At 41.7% G+C, this 15,802-nt stretch overlaps 1 protein-coding gene across 7 annotated transcripts in view; it reads left to right on the top strand.

Annotated features, from left to right (window-relative positions):
* Foxp1 (forkhead box P1) overlaps window positions 1-15,802 on the top strand; it is a 471,410-nt gene that overhangs the window by 213,454 nt on the left and 242,154 nt on the right. The window contains exon 1 of one of the 7 annotated variants that reach the window (XM_013075636.3): window positions 14,846-15,059. The exons of the other annotated variants lie outside the window; for them this stretch is intronic. The gene's annotated coding sequence lies outside the window, so the exon portion shown is untranslated. Of the gene's footprint in view, window positions 1-14,845; window positions 15,060-15,802 lie in introns of those variants that run through there. 7 annotated transcript variants of the gene reach the window in all.

Genomic DNA, 15,802 nt, shown 5'->3' with positions numbered 1-15,802 from the left:
GAGCGTTCCTATGCAAAAATCTAAAATAAAAAGTACTCCAAAATTTAAAACTTGTTGAGCATATGGACCTGATGCCCCACGTGGACAATTTCAAACCTGGCTTCAGGGGATAGACAGGTCACAGTGAAAACACAGGCACACTAAAATAAAACTACCTTCAGGCTGTGTGTATAGGTGAATACGAAACATAAATGAAGTTTATGTTCAGAGTTGGGTCCCACCCCTAAGATATCTTATTATGTATGTACAGATACTCTAAAATCTGGGGGAAAAAAACCTGAACCACTTTTTTGTCCTAAGTATTTTGGATAAGAGATACTCACCCTTTATTCTATAGATATTTATTCATTCATTTAACAGATATGTACTGACTACAGTATACCAGGTCTTGGCAGATTTGAATATACTTGTAATTGAATACTGTATTTCTAAGTTACTTTAACATCCTGCTTACATTATCATGTTACAATGAGTTGAGCTATAACCTTGGTGTAAAGCAAGCAGTCTGGCTAAGCATGGTGGCACATGGAAGGCAGGAGGATCACTTGAACCTCAGAGTTTAAAGACAGCCTGGCATTGTAGGAAGAAATTGTCTCAAGAAAAAAGCAAAACAAGCAGAGTGTGGGGTGTCTTTGGCCAGTAGTGTTAATCTGTGATTATTTTTTAGGAAGTTTTGTGATAGATTTGGTGCTGGCAGCTCACACAGGACCACTAGGCAAGGGAATGTTCCAGTACCATATACTTCTTCATCCATTTACTCACCCAGTGTCCCCTGAACCCCTGCCATGTGCCCTTGTGCTGCTAGATGCTGGGTCCTCTCCTTTTAACTTGCTGGATGACTTTAGACACTTGTCTAAACTTCACTGGTTTTTCTTCTTTGTATGTTTTAGTGAGATACCTTCAATCAAATAGGAATTTGATCACAGCCACATCTCTTTCTACCCCTTCCCATCACTTGTATTGATGGTGCTATGACGCCCTTGTATTTATGGCTCTGCACACCCAGCATAGCACCTGTAACTGCCCATTTCAGTAGTCTTCTCTCTGGCTTCTCCCTCTCCCTTATTACTTGTTTCTCCACTGCTTCATTTTTGCTTGAGTACACTACTAATTTTCAGCCTGTGAGTATATCTGGAGCTACTTCCAGAACCATGCTGAACACATATTTCTGTGTCATGGACTCAACTCAGCCCTCTTGTCTCATGAGTCCCGGTGTGTGTGGTTTTAGATTCCTCTGATTTTCCACCTTGACCATCCTGGAACTTGACTGTTGCCTTCTGCTATATCCTCATTGGATCGCAGCAGATGATTTAGTTGTTTTTTTGTAATGACAGTGTGTTTTGTTAAAATTCCTTTCTCTAAACTCAGAATCTTACAACTTTTTTTTCTTTGAGCACTCCTTACTCTGTGAGAGGGAAGGAGTTCTCAGTCTATTGAGCAGTTGCCATGTCCCAGACTGGATTCAGGACTAGCTGCAACATCCTTCCATTGCTCATGGCCTCATGCATCCTTCCATCCAGACCTCTGTTAAGTGGCTCCTCCATATCCAGTGCAGTCAGGCTTTGGGGAAGCAGCCCTAGGGAAGGAGAGTCATGTAGTCATTTTTGTATCAGAATGTACTGAACCTTTGACCACATAAAGTACATCTCAGGTACTGAGGATGAAATATCTCCTTTGTAAAGGTAACATACCTAGAAGTTTTTTGGTCAAAGGAGGAGGAAGGGGACCTCCAAGAGGGGTGAGGACAGTGTATCACAGAGATAGGGAAAAGCAAGGGATAGCTGAAAAACAGCAATTCACTGGAAGTAATGCTGGGTTGGTGAAGAGAGGGTGGCAGAAGAGAAGTCTGGGAAATAACTCAAGGGCTCACGGGCCTGTGGTTGTAAGCAAAGGAGTCCAGACTGTCTTTGGAGAACAGGGTCGCTTTGGGAAGTTTGTCAGGAAGAGCATGACTTAACCAGATTGACTTTGTTATTATGTGTGTGCATACGCGTGTGCTGGGGATTGTTGAACTCATCCCCATCTCCCTCCCTTTTTCTGAGACAGGATCTTGCCCAGGCTGGGCTTGAACATGTGATTCTCTTTTAGGCTTTTGCTTTGAATAATGTTTATGGAAATCGTAGAAGGTTCCTTGAGTATTGAAGGAGTTGAGGGTGGCTGGATGGTCACAATGTTGATGACGAGGAGGGTACATCTGACAAGACTAAGAATTATCAAGTTTTTGTTTTTTGGGGTTTTTTTTGGTACTAGGGATCGAACTCTGGACCTTGGGCTTGCAAGGCAGGCGCCGGAACCACTGAGCTAAATCCCCGGAACCACTGAGCTAAATCCCCGGCCAGAATTACCAAGTCTTGATGATTAGCTGAATGTCAAATGAGGTGACAGTGACTTTCACAAGGTCAGGAAAAGTAGGTGGTTTAAGGAAAAAGTGTTCAGATTTGGGTTTCAGGGTATCCGACAGAATTTGAGTGGTGGAAATAACCTGTGAAGGAGTGAAGTTGTTGGGGAGCTGGTATGGAGTAGTTGAGTGTGTTGGATGACGCTACTGTAGAGAGAAAGAGGAACTGATACCAGCACTGGATTGGTAGACAGAGATTGTGAAGCCTTTAACAGAAAGAAAAAGGGGACAGAGGTCTTGGAGCAGAGGACTTGGTCTCCAGGAGCCTGGAAGAGAAGCTTCAGAGTGACCTCTACTGGCAGGTATCACAGTGGCCCTCTGGTCTATGGGATTAGCCGAGCTTCTGTGAGTGAGTGCCACCTGGATCTCTGTGCCTGGGTGTTCTCATTACAGCCTGCAGATTCCTGCCCTGGCTCTCCTGAATAGACTGGGCTAAGGATTGGGTTCTCACTGACTTCACGTTTAGGAACTGCTGTCCCATCCAAAGGAATGGGATGCCCAGTGCTGAGAGCTGCAAGTATGAGGAACAAACATGGAGACAGCACCTTTCAAGAAAACTTAACTAAGCCAGGGGAAAGAGGCTGCTAGATGGGAACTAGAAGGGCAAAAAAAGAGCCCAGAAATGCCTCTGTAGGGTCAGTGTACAGCGAGTGTATTTCTATATGGGCTGAAATAAGGGAGGCAGTAGAGAAGAAGATGGTTTTGGAGGAGGGATTGGGGCTGCAAGTTCTGGTCTAAGGAGCAGAAAGTGGAGAACCTCTTATTTTCACCAAGAAGGGAGAATCAAGCAGAGGAATCAAGATTATTTGATGTTGGGTGGGGGAATTGCCTTTGCCTTCAACATCACCTTACATTCAGCCTCTTTAAACCACTTGAATCCACCAACCACCCTTCCTTCTTGAAACTCCTTCCTAATTTTTTTGTCACTGTTCAAGATTCCACTCCTGGGCTGGGGATTTAGCTCAGTGGTTCCGGTGCCTGCCTTGCAAGCGCAAGGTCCGGAGTTCTATCTCTGGCACCCCCCCCGCCGCCAAAAAAAATCCACTTCTCATTGTGCTCCTACACTGTAGTAGACAGAGATTGGATGACTTTGATATTCACATTGTTGTCTGCTAGCTTTATAGATGTGTGTGTGTATGTGTATTCTGTAACTATATTGTTTTTCTTCTTAAAAAAATGGAAGTTAATAAGTACTTCACAAGGTAGATGTGAGGCCTTGTATTTTGTTTTTGGGAAATGTCATTCTTCCTGTTTCCTAAGTATAGGAATGGCTATGGCTTGTTCCCAGGACACTGTCGCTCCACCCTGAATCTCACCCACTGTCTTTGAGTGGGTGTCTCCATACTATCCTTTGGCTGTTACCATAAGAAAGAGCATCATTATTCTCTCTTTCGATGGGGCTGGAAATTTGGGAAACAGCACCAATATTTTCTCAGTTACTGTGATCACACAGTTACCAGATCATCTGTGCTAGCTGCACAGTATCTGTCTCTGTCCCTTCCTTGCATCCATCCATCTATCCACCCATCTATCCATCTGATGTTGAATTACATTATTTATCAAATAGCCTAGTATTTTGTTAGGGGTAATACATAGTGCCCGGCTTACAATTCAACCTTCAAAATATTAGAATACCGTGCAGAGATTGGTGGCTCGAGTTGAGTGTAAAACTTTATGAGAGCCTGTGAGAGAACAACCATTCCAGATCTGTTGGTGGTCATGGTCAAGAAAAGATTCTTAGCTTGAGCCAAATTGTGGTACACTGAATAACAGTAGCTCATGAAAGTACATGGCAGAGGCCCACATAGAGGGCACTAAGGTATTCTATGGAGGTACAAAGACAGTGGTGTACGCGGCATGGCTGGGAAGCAATTCCTGGTTAAGGATGGCTGTAATGGAGACAGGGAAGAAGAGGAAAGAGGGAGAAAGCTCCAGAGCACTGGGGAAACAGATGGGGCCAGATTCTGAAGAGCCATGTGCCTTCCCCAGTGCTGTCAATAGAAGAAAATGTGGATGGCATAAGAGATTTAAAATTTTCTGATAGCCTCATTAGAAAAAGTAAAAGATGAATCAACTATAAATTATATTGCCTCATCCAGTTGATCCAAAATATCATTATCTTAATATAATAAACAAGAAAAATACAAAAAAATGTTTACATTTTCTTCTGTTCTCCGTATGCCTTTGAACTGTCATCTCAGTTTGGACATTAAAATTTCATGATTAGTTGATCTGTTTTTAGGTATCATAAAGCCTATAACTGACAAAGTATATTCACATACCTAAGTTGACAAATAACAGTTTTCTAGTAATGGAATTGAGCATCAGTTTTTAAATTTAAACTGATTTATGTAAAAGGACACATGCCTTAGAAATTCAGCTTTGCACTCACTCTGGCCACATTTCAGGTGCTCTGTAGCTGGCCTTGATCATTGGCCTTTGTGTGAGAAGGCCCGTGGGACTTTGGACTTGAGCAATTAGGGATCCTTTGGGGGGTTAAAGTAAGGAGAGTCATGTGATTACATGCTGTCAGACTAGGAGTGTGATAATTCACATCCAGAGTTATAAACTGTTGGGGGCACATTCCCAGGCAAGGGTATGGAGAAGCATGTATTATTTAAGTAGGAAGCAGCTGGGATTATGGAAAATGCAAGAGAAGGGAGACTATCACATAGTCTTCATTTAGAATGTGATCTGTTCCCTGAAAATCCCGGAATCAGAACTGGCTGAGAGTTTGGATGGAGAATAGGTGATTTTAGTCTGAGACAAAGTGTAAGTTTCTTTTAGAATATCAAAGTACAAATATCCAGGCGATTGTAAAAATCAGGTCTGTAGCTCTGGAAAGATACTTTGGTTGATGAAAATGACTCAGGATTCGCTAAAGTATTATAGGTGCAAGTAGAAATGTGAGAAGGTTAAGCAAGGTCTTCCAGGGAGAGTGCTTTAGAGCAGGGTCAACAAATGACAGCCAGCCCTGGGGGCCAAACCAGTGGTTCTGTCAATAAAGTTTTATTGAAACACAGTCATGCCCATTTGTTTACCTAATGTTTGTGGCTGCATTTAATCTGTAGCAGCAAAGCTAAGTAACTGGAACAGAAACCAGATGGTGTACAAATGAAAAATGTGTACTATCCAGCCCTTTCCAGAGCAGTTGAGCCCATGCCTGATGGAGAGGTTGAGAATGCTGAGGCCATAACTGTAGGCAAGAGGAAGCCCTGAAAGAAGAGCCAGACAAGGGGATGATGTTCTAAAGGAGAGAGACCAAGCCCACAGATGTGTGTGGGCTGAGAACCAGGAAGCAGGAGGAGAACTTGGGGCCCCAGCAGAGAGGACACCCCCCCCCGCCCCGCCAAGAGAGTATGAATGACACTGTCCTGTGTTGTCCAGAGGTCAAGGAAGGTGGAGACTGAAAATCATCAGTTGTGTTTTGCAATGCCAGCTCATGAAGGTATTTTGAGCAGAGAGGAGTGGCAGAAGCCAGCTTGCAGTGGGCCGAGGCCCCCGTGGGAGGGGAGGAAAGGGGGATAGTGAGGCATCCTTCTGCATAGAAAGAAACACTTGAGGTTGGAAAGATTATTTTAAGATTGGCATATGCCCTTCACAAGTTGAGGAAGACTTTGGAGGTCTGCATGTGGAAAAGAGCCATTGAAGACATGGGAACGAAAAGTAGAGAGAAGCGGGTCCAAGGCCGACTGGACCTCGCACCTTCCAGACTGAACCATTCCTTCCTCCTGTCTGCCAGTCCCTGAGTTGGCCCCATCCTGGGTGCTTTCTTCATATGTCACTACCTAAAAAGCTGCTCTGGTTCCAGTCCTTTCCTACTCAGTGACAGTTAGAATTCTAACTTTTTTGCTTTCAAGTTAGACCATTCCTTTCCACTAGCCTCTGTGTGGGTTTCATCTGTAGGTTCAATGCACCACAGATCGAAAGTATTCAGAAACATTTCATGCATACAAATTTGTTTTGGGTTCCATTATATGTAAGCTGAGCCAAGCATAGTGAGGTACATCTGTAATCCTACCACTCTGGGAGGCTGAAGCAGGAGGATTACAAATTTGAAACCACAGGAAATTTAGCAACGTGGTGAAATCCTTTGTCTAAATAAAAACTAAAAGATCTGGAGACATAGCTCAGTGCAAAGCCTCCTGGGTTTAATCCCCAGTACCACAAAAAAGAAAACAATAATCTGGAGATGACTTACGAGTATTTGGGAGGATGTATGTAAGGGACTTGAATGCCAGAGTATTTTGGTATCCTTGGGGTGGAGAGGGGTCCTGAACCCCCCCCCCAAGACACTGAGCAGTGACTTTCCCCTGTTCATGTTTGGTTATCACCTAAGTTTGCTTAACCAGATCCATCAGATCCATCATAGATGCTCAGTGCAGTCCTATTTGTGAAGCAGAAATGCAAGCAAAACTCACAAGTCATGAAAGTTTTAAGGCATATCATAAATATATTATTGAACAAGAAATAGGACTCACTGCTTTGATCTCATAATAAAAACAGGACAGATTCTTAGAGAACTCTTTCTTAACTGTGGTACTCTGGATATACAGGACCCACATGCAAGTGAGTTGTGTTGTTGGGGCTGTTCTGTGCGTTATTGAATGTTTAGCAGAATCCCGTACCTCTACACACTAGAAGTCTTCCCAGTTTATGGCAACCAAGAATGTGTTCAGCCATTGCCAAATGTCCCTGGGTATGTGAAGGGAAATGGCTACTGTTGAGGAGAGTTGTTGTAGAAAAATTAGTAGGCAGATTTTTTCTTAATATTTTCTATTTTTTGTATATCCTTTTCCCTTTTACTTTGTTTTTTTTTGGTACCAGGGATCAAGCTCGGGACTTTTCACTTGCGAGGCAGGCACCGGAACCACTGAGCCAAATCCCTGGCCCTTACTTTGTATTTTTAATAGTTGAACCCAAAGGAAATTAACCAAAATGAAACCTACCTTTTTACTGCTTATCAAGCTGCTGGTTATTCTGTCCTGTTCCAACCAACAAAATATCAACTTCTAAACTCCAGATAGACTCTTGATTGTGCAAGGTGATGGATGGTATCTCACAGCTGCTGTGTGTTAAGATCTCAAGGTCTTAAGACCAACCACTTTCCACCTAACATACCTGCCTTCCCTTTCATTCTAAATCAACTCTTGTTGGACTTTTTTCAAGAGCCATTCTGATAAAAGTGAGGTTACAACTCCCCCATCACAATTCCCTACCTGTTGGAAGGAAGCCAACTTCTTGGAGAAGAACCAAAAACTTCAACGTGGCAGGCTACTGTATAACATTGTAAATTCTTATTTAAAGTTGCTGAATTCGTAGGAAATGAGTAAAGGGAAGGCATGGTGCTTTGGACATCTGTTTGAAGGAGCCGTGAACACACCCGATTTCGGTGTTCTGACAGTTTCTGGGTCAGTGTGACATACTCAGGTCACCTCCCCTCCAGGGATGGGAGTTGCCAGTGGTTGGGGTTTGGTCAGGAACACTGTTGGATTTCTGTTCAGTCCATTTTTCCTCCATGTAGACATGTGTTAGATGCACTAGTAATTAACCGCTTGTATCTATACTGTAAAGTACAGGCTGCTAATCTGGCTATTATTAGCAAGTACAGTCTTAACTTCAGCAAACTGCCTATACAGAAGAGAAATGGCCCTGAAAAGCCAATTAAAGATTTTCTTTAGGTTTTGAGGCTTTAAAATGATAATCAAAAGACTGCTTTGAGCAAGGGTGTTTTCCAGGATTACCCTCTGCCCTGCTCTGCATTTTCTCTTCTATCACTCAGTAAACAAGAGCCAATTCTTTACAATAACCCTGAAAGTTCATGTCATTCTCTAAGCTTTTAGAAGAGATGTTGACTTTATTGATGTTATATTCCTCATATAGCCGGGAGACAGCAGGAAAATTTTTAAAACTTTAACTAAAAAAACAACAACAGCAGTTCACGTTCATTTTGTGTATGAGAGAAGAGTGTTCTACACTTGAAAATTTCTTAGTGGTGTCCCAAAGAGCTGGGTTTTATGGGCCAATAATCACTGTGATTTATTGAGCACCTACTACATGCAAGGCACTTTACATATATTATCTCTGTGTGCTCCCAGAGTGCTGTGCATTTTTCACAGTAGCATTTATCACTGTTCTAGGCTCCACTTATGTGTATGGCTAATTGATTAATGTGTGTCTTCCCCATTAGATAGTCCCTTCCGTGTTGATGGGACTGTATTGATTTTTGTTCCCCATTGTTGCCCCAACACTTAGTGTAGGGTCTGGCACATAGAGAGACAAAGTAAATATTGCTTAGAAGGAAGAGTGAACCCAGATGCCGTATGAATTTTGGAGGCGAGGAATTGACAGGATGAGATGTTTGGGAGGTTGTTGAAAATTTAAAATCGGTAGTCAGGAGTCAAACCCAAGTAGGTCCACTCCCCTTGCCCAACACTTCGCTTCTCAAATTCCTGTGTGCACATGAATCACTGGGGAGGTCTAGTTAAAGCACAGATTCTCCTTCTGCAGGTCTGAGGACTGAGAATGGGCGTTTCCAACAAGCTCCAGGTGATGCTTCTGCTGCTTTCACAGAACGGTATTTGTGCCTGTACGCACGCAGTTTCGATGTGAAAAGTGGTAACTTTTCTTTTCTGGTAGAGGCCCGTGGGGCTGTATCTGGACTCTGATGTCCTGAGACAGACCCCTTGCACCCATAGTGCTGTGCTGCGCGAGGGAACGTGCCACAGGGACCTGCTATTGGATACATCAGGCTCTGGCCTTCTTGGTGTGCCTGTGGCAGTGTGCTGAAGGTGGCTTGCTGAAAGATTTCCACCTTCCTAAGGAAGCTCTGCACTTCCTTATGGCTCTCTCTCGGGGAGGAGGACCAGATGTTGGCTTTTTCACTAGTCCCAGTGGAGGATCCAAGGTCTAGGTGCTTATCTTGACCATGCAATACCTTGGGAAGAGCGTATCTCTGGGAGAAGGGGCCCCTCCAACAGAGCTCCCATTGCTTATCACTGAGCAGGCTGATTCCTTGGCTCCAGCCCCACCTATACTTGTCACCAACCTCTGGGTGTTTCATAGAATCTGAGTTCAGTCCTCAACAACTGCAGGACTGGCTGTCTGGGTACTTGACTTTCAGGCTGGTTCATTCTCTGTTTGTCCCAGCCATCCATACCGAATATCTTCATCTTTGTTCCTGATTGGAGCCTGCCTTTCATTCATCACAGAACAGTGTATCATCATCTCTGTGTGTACTTAAGATTTGAATATATACACATGTATGTTGCATTCGGAGGAGTAGTAAAAATTAAAAGGCACTTTCAAAAAGATTTTAGCTTTGTATTTTGTAGAACTCTTTCAGATGCTTTCCTCCCTGGTATTCAGCCGTGTTTAAACAGTTATGAAGGTGGTTTAATGAGAGGAGGACTTACAAGTTAAGGACATCATTATATTATTGAAATCTTACTGAAAATAAATTGGCAGATACCTGTAGTTTGTCCTGAAGTCACATATTGAACAGATTGCCTTAGTTCTCTTCACATGATGTACAAGGCACAGGAACTATAGATGATGAATGAGGAACATACTACCGATGTAATTTCTTAAAGCACACCATGTGTTTTTGCATCTTTCTATCTTTTAGTTTCGCCTTTTCATTTTTATTTTTCATTTGTTTGGGAGTAGTTTTTTTCTTAATCTATGTAAATTATGTGACTATATCTTTGGATTAATGGTTTTCCAAAAGATAGTGGTTAAAGCATACAGATGTGGGAAGCCCGATTACAAAAGAGAGCTTACATTTTGCTTTTCTTTCATACACACACACATATATGATTTTGTTTTTCATTCATATATATGTGATTCTTTCATTTTGTAATATGTTGGCATTATAGTCGTTGTTCCCATAAAAATACTGTATTTTATGAAGTGATACAATCTGTGAAGCATTTCCCATTATGTAGACACCATGTCTTTAAATTATAGCAATTTCTTAAGATTTTAAGGCAAAATGAGCTCTTACAAGTGTGATTAATAGCAGGGAATGAGGCTAATGCTGGGTCATCAGTGGCACTCCATTACAAAAAAGGTTGGACTAATAAAAGCATCTTATCTTTTTGACCAATAAAGCATTTGAATGATATGCTTATAGTTTTTACCATATATTAGGTACTTGGTACTGAATAAATTTGGGTTGTGGAGAGGTAGCAATGCTGAACTGGCTGCTGTACCAGTCCTTTGGTGGAGTCTGAAGAGAGGCTCACAGGTGGAGCTCTTTGATTTTTTTTTAGGGTATCTTCTATAATCCCTATACCCATGGCCAGGAGCCCTATTTGTTTTGGGGGCAAGAGCAGAGAATCTGACTCCGTGGTCGATTATTTGTCTAGCAATGTAACTGTACCCAGTAGGCCCTCAGTGTGCGCTTTGTGATTGTATTGTTAGGAAGACAGCGTTTAAGAGTTCAGCTTTCAGCCTGGATCCTCATGTGGGTCCCCTAAGTCTCTCTGGCTCCACTCCCCTGATACTTAAGACTTGGACTACTCACTGGTGGGCTGGAGAGGATTTCTAGGCAGTTCATAAATCATTCACCAATTCTCATTATTGTGGTTTGATATTGAAGCAATTCCGTTTTCAAATCTTTTTTAATCCTTCTGATAAAACCAAGGAGAAAGTCTCAATTTGGTACTAGTATCTTTAATCTGTTCGTCCAGTTGTAAGCTCATTATTTAACAAAGAAAGAACATAGCTCCCACTCAGCCTCTGGGGACAGTGCAGTCCAGGTTGACTTTAGTGACATTGGTTGGCTTTTATTACATGTATTACGAAGTCTTTCTCTTCTACAGTGGGCTACATACTGGCTTTCCATTTGAAGAAGTGATAAAAATTTCCTCTGAAGGAAGATTTATTTGTTTATCAAATGTGAACCATTTTTTAAAATGACATATGGTGGGTATGTGGAAATGGCAAAAATGATGAAGATCAAAGTAGAGGTGAATGTTTGGCCTGGGAAACAGGCCCAAATGTCCACTCAGCTGACAGAACTCTCTGAGAATCTCAGAATTTATAAGATTTTTTTCTTAATCCCAGAATGAAGCTGTGAAAAGAACCAAACTTACTTTCTAATCTTGAGCTTTCTTGGGACTCTTTCCAGCATGGATGCCCAACATTTTGGCTTTCTGGGCCTCATTGAATGAAGAGGAATTACCTTGGATTTATATAAAATGTATAATATAGTTAATATAAATGTATAACAAAACTTCCTTTTTTAAAATCTAAGAGGGCAGATGGCCAATGGGGTGCTGGTTGGACATTCCTGAATTTTCCCAGCTTTTAAAATAGGTGATTGGATAGGTTTGATAAAGAACTTCTTAATGAACATTGTTTTTAAATTTGGGGTCCATAGGGAATACAATGGCACTTGAAAGTAAAACGTGAAGTAATTTGGGACAAGTTTCTCACCAGTGCTGGAGAAGAGGCAGGAAGGCAGTTAATGTTTTCGGGGTAGACTCACAAACCCAGAGGAGCCCTTTGGAGAATGGTTTCACTTTGCACTTAAACTCCAGGACAGGCGTGGTAGTGCATGTCTGTAATCCTAGCACTCTGGGAGGCTAGGGCAGGAGGATTGTATGTTTGAGCTCAGCCGGAACAACTTAGTGAGACCTATCTCAATTAAAAATAAAAAAGAGCTGGGGATATAGTTCAGTGCAAAGGCCTTGAGTGAGTTCAATCCCCAGTATTGGGAAAACAAAACAAAACAGCACATTTTGGGTCTCAGTTATTTGTCTCTATCAAGGGAAATGGCCACAACTCTTTGGATTAGCATTTAGAACTATAAGCTATGTTTGTAATGTGTTACCAGTATTCTAGCTATCCAGGCTTGGGGAAAGAAAATAAAAGCAAAGCTCAGGAGAAGGAGGGAAAAGTGTTGAAGGGCAGTTAGTGAGTAATGAGCATTCTCAAGGAGGACAGGACAGGAGGGGGAGCACAGCATTCTGTTTAACTTCTTCATTCTTTTGTCTCTACAGTGTTCAAGGGGACGTGGGGTAAGGCGCTGAGCTTCTGTTTGCCTCCTAGTCATCCTGACCACATACATCGGGTAGTGAGGGTGGAATTTGAGAACGTTCTGTTCTTGAAGCATTTGAGGAAGATTTTCTCTGTTAGTTGTTCTAGCAGCCAGACTTGCATCATCACACGATGGTGTAAGGCTGCTTTTCTTTCTCCAGGGCAGTAGAGCAGCTCCAGCCCCAGAGAGTTTCTGGGGCAGAGTAGAGTTCTCTGTCCCTTTGCAGTGTCCATTGTTGTGAACAGGTCCACAGACCTTAGACGTTCCCTGCTGCTAGGGCACTGAATGCTCAGGGGAAAATGTCTTCCCAGGCAATGCAGGGGGCCCATAGGGCTTGTGTTGATTTGGAGAAAGAGACTGTCAGCAGAGAAAGACTTTGGAAACAGACCACAGCACAACCAAACAAAAACACTCGAGAAAACACTGGAGTTCCTTTGTGACTTTAGGTTTGCAGAACAAAAGTTAGATCCTTGAAGCAGGAGATGCAAACAAAAGCAGTGAGGGAAGGTTGAGAATTTTATAGTGGAACTGGTGAAGAGATGAGAGCAGAGGACGGGGACCAAAATTTTTGTTATCTTTTTTAGGCAGAAATAAAAACTTCAGTACAATGATTGTTAATAATGTAATTGCCGGGGCCAGGGATTTAGCTCAGTGGTTCCAGGCACCTGCCTCAAAAGTGCAAGGTCCCGAGTTCAATCCCCGGTACCAAAATAAATAAATAAATAAATAAAAAAAAATAATAATAATGTAATTGCCAGAACTCTGTGAGGTGCATCTTTTTTTTTTTAATTTCATTTTCTCATTTTCAGATTTTGCTTTGGATGTCCAACAGACAACATTTTGCTGTCCTTTGCACTGATATAATGTAGAATTTAAAAAACTTAACTGATTATAAGCATGTTTTAGATACATTATCAAGTAGTTTTTCAGCATGTTTTGCTTCCTAGATTTTAAGTAATATAAGGATGTTATTCACACATATCAAAACTAAGTTGTTTAAAAATGTTAAAGTAGCTGCAAAATAGGTTTGAACTAGTGCTTTCATTGCAGATTGTATCTCTAACTGCAGTGTCTCTGATATGGCATGGTAACTCTTACCACACACCATAAACTCCTTCAGAAGTTGGTATACACATAAAGCAAAATTTTAAAGATGAAATAATTCTTAACATTTTTGAATTTACTCACCCTGGCCTTTGAAGAGCTATGATTTCTTCGATGTGAAGCTGACAAAATGAAGTCCTGAGTGGTTGTGTGTAACATCAACTGATTATTTATGTAAGTGTTTTTATGGACAGAATCATAACCTGACATGGTTTGATTTGTGCAGAGTGGTTAAGAATGCTACAAATCTATTTGTTTGCGGGCCCTGTGGGCTTACAGGCATCTTGGAACAGAAGCTTAGTGTATGGGGAGGAAGCAGCATCAGGGTTTTCTTTCTGGATGAAACATTCAAGATCCGAATCTGTGTTTGACCCATCTATTTCATTGATAAAAGAAGACGAGCCTAGGAAATGAATGCAGAGTTACTCAAGCATGAAGGCATTACAGTCTTTTAAAGCTGTTTCCAAATCCAACCTTTAGTAGTTTAAACCATGTGGATGCTTTATGTTTATCTGCAAACCAGGAAATAAAAGTGTTCTAACTGAGTCCCATGCATCTCATTTGGGGTGACCTCTTTTTCTGGTAGAGGGCCATGTCTTTTTTTTTTTTTAATTTCTGAGTAATGTCACCACTAAAGAGTTAACTGGATTTCCCTTGATTCCCTAGCCCTGGCTTCTATGATGATGAGTAATTCGAGGTTGGTAACAGCAAATTGTTGTTTATAAGCAAACATGGCATTGTGCAAACAAGCAGGCTTGGTCTCCAACTGGTTTGATTTCATGGTGGTCAGCAGCTGATCTATGTAACTTCCAACCTTTCTGCCTCTCTAAATGTCAGAAGAATGACTGTTTGTTTATCTTGCCTTCTTCCCAGCTGTTTACTCTGCAATGCATTTACCTCGACCTTGATTCTAGGAGAGTGGCCCCTTTCTCCTCCCTAGTTCTGTTTACGTTAGCCCTGCCCCTGGTGTCACCTATGAAATCTGTTGATTATTCCACCTGGTTAATGTTAAATTGCTCTTGTAAGATGATGTGTTTGTTCATAAACACAAATGCTGGGCCCCTTGTTTACTGTACCCATGGCAGCAATAGTTATTAAACAAATATTGCTTTGTTTGCGGGTGTGAGCTGCAGTTTATCCTGTAAGGTCTGTTTCAAAGAAAATATACCACACATGGAAAAAAAAACTTTAAATGCTAGAATTTTGATAAAGAAAAAAGGGAACTTGTCCCTGGAATGTGGCTGAAACAGACTTAGGTTTGCTTTTCTTATCTTTTGCTTGGTTGAAGGGTCTGGAGAGATTAGCAAGTTGTTTGGTTTTTCTAAGAGATTTCCTTAGTGTAATGATATCTATGCAGTTGTTTGCTCTTTTCAGAAGGGAGAGAGAGCTCTCCTGAAAGGCCACTAGCTCAGTAACAGAGCATCAGATGGCTCGAAAATTCTTTGTGGCACAAAGAAAGTAGAAGGTGAAGGTATACTCTGGTACTATGACCAAGGCAAGCACTGTTGAAAGGTACATGGTTTTTGTATTATGTGTGTGTCTTCTGTGTTGTCCTTTGGGCTTGGGTTGATTCTAGTTCATGTACATACCCTCTGTCAGGTTTGAGAAAGGAAGGTTAACTTTTAGTTTGATGTGTTCCGAACAGATCTTCCTGACTTGACATTTAACTGTATACTTTATGTACAATATATATATTTTTAAATTACCACTGTTTTTACCGTGAAACTCTTACCTTATTAATTTTATAATGTTTATGCCCCCTGTTAAGTAAAGCAAGCAATAAGACTTTTTATTTGGGTTGGTGTCTGAGAGAGAGAGAGAGAGAGAGAGAGAGAGAGAGAGAGAGAGAGAGAGAGGCTTTTGACTGTTGGACATTGCAGACCTTGGTAGATAAGACTTGAACATTAGCCTGTCCTTTGTTGTGTTTTGTGAACAGCAGAGAAAATTCAGCTCATGTCAGCTTTGTTTTTGGTTTTTGTTTCTTAGATTATTGTTTGTTGGTGTTTCGGAGTTTGCCTTATGTTTCCAAACTAGGCATGGCCTCCTAGAGCTTGCTCTAAATGAGAGACAGGGCTGAGTGGGTGAGGGTGGAGGCCGGGGCTCTGACCTCTGAGGTGAATGGTGGTCTTTCATTTCAGAGAAGGCTTGCTATCTATCTATGAGAGCACCTCGGCAGGGGGTGGATATATACAGGTGTATATTGAAGTTTTTGAAGGATAAAATTAAATAATTATCCCTTTCACATAGCAGAGAAG

This window comes from Heterocephalus glaber, unplaced genomic scaffold (assembly GCF_053883595.1).
Source record: "Heterocephalus glaber isolate CG9 unplaced genomic scaffold, H.glaber_assembly_v1.0 deba00001472, whole genome shotgun sequence".
NCBI lineage: Eukaryota > Metazoa > Chordata > Mammalia > Rodentia > Bathyergidae > Heterocephalus > Heterocephalus glaber.
Note: the sequence above shows the minus strand (reverse complement) of the source record. Positions and strands in the feature narration are given on the sequence as shown.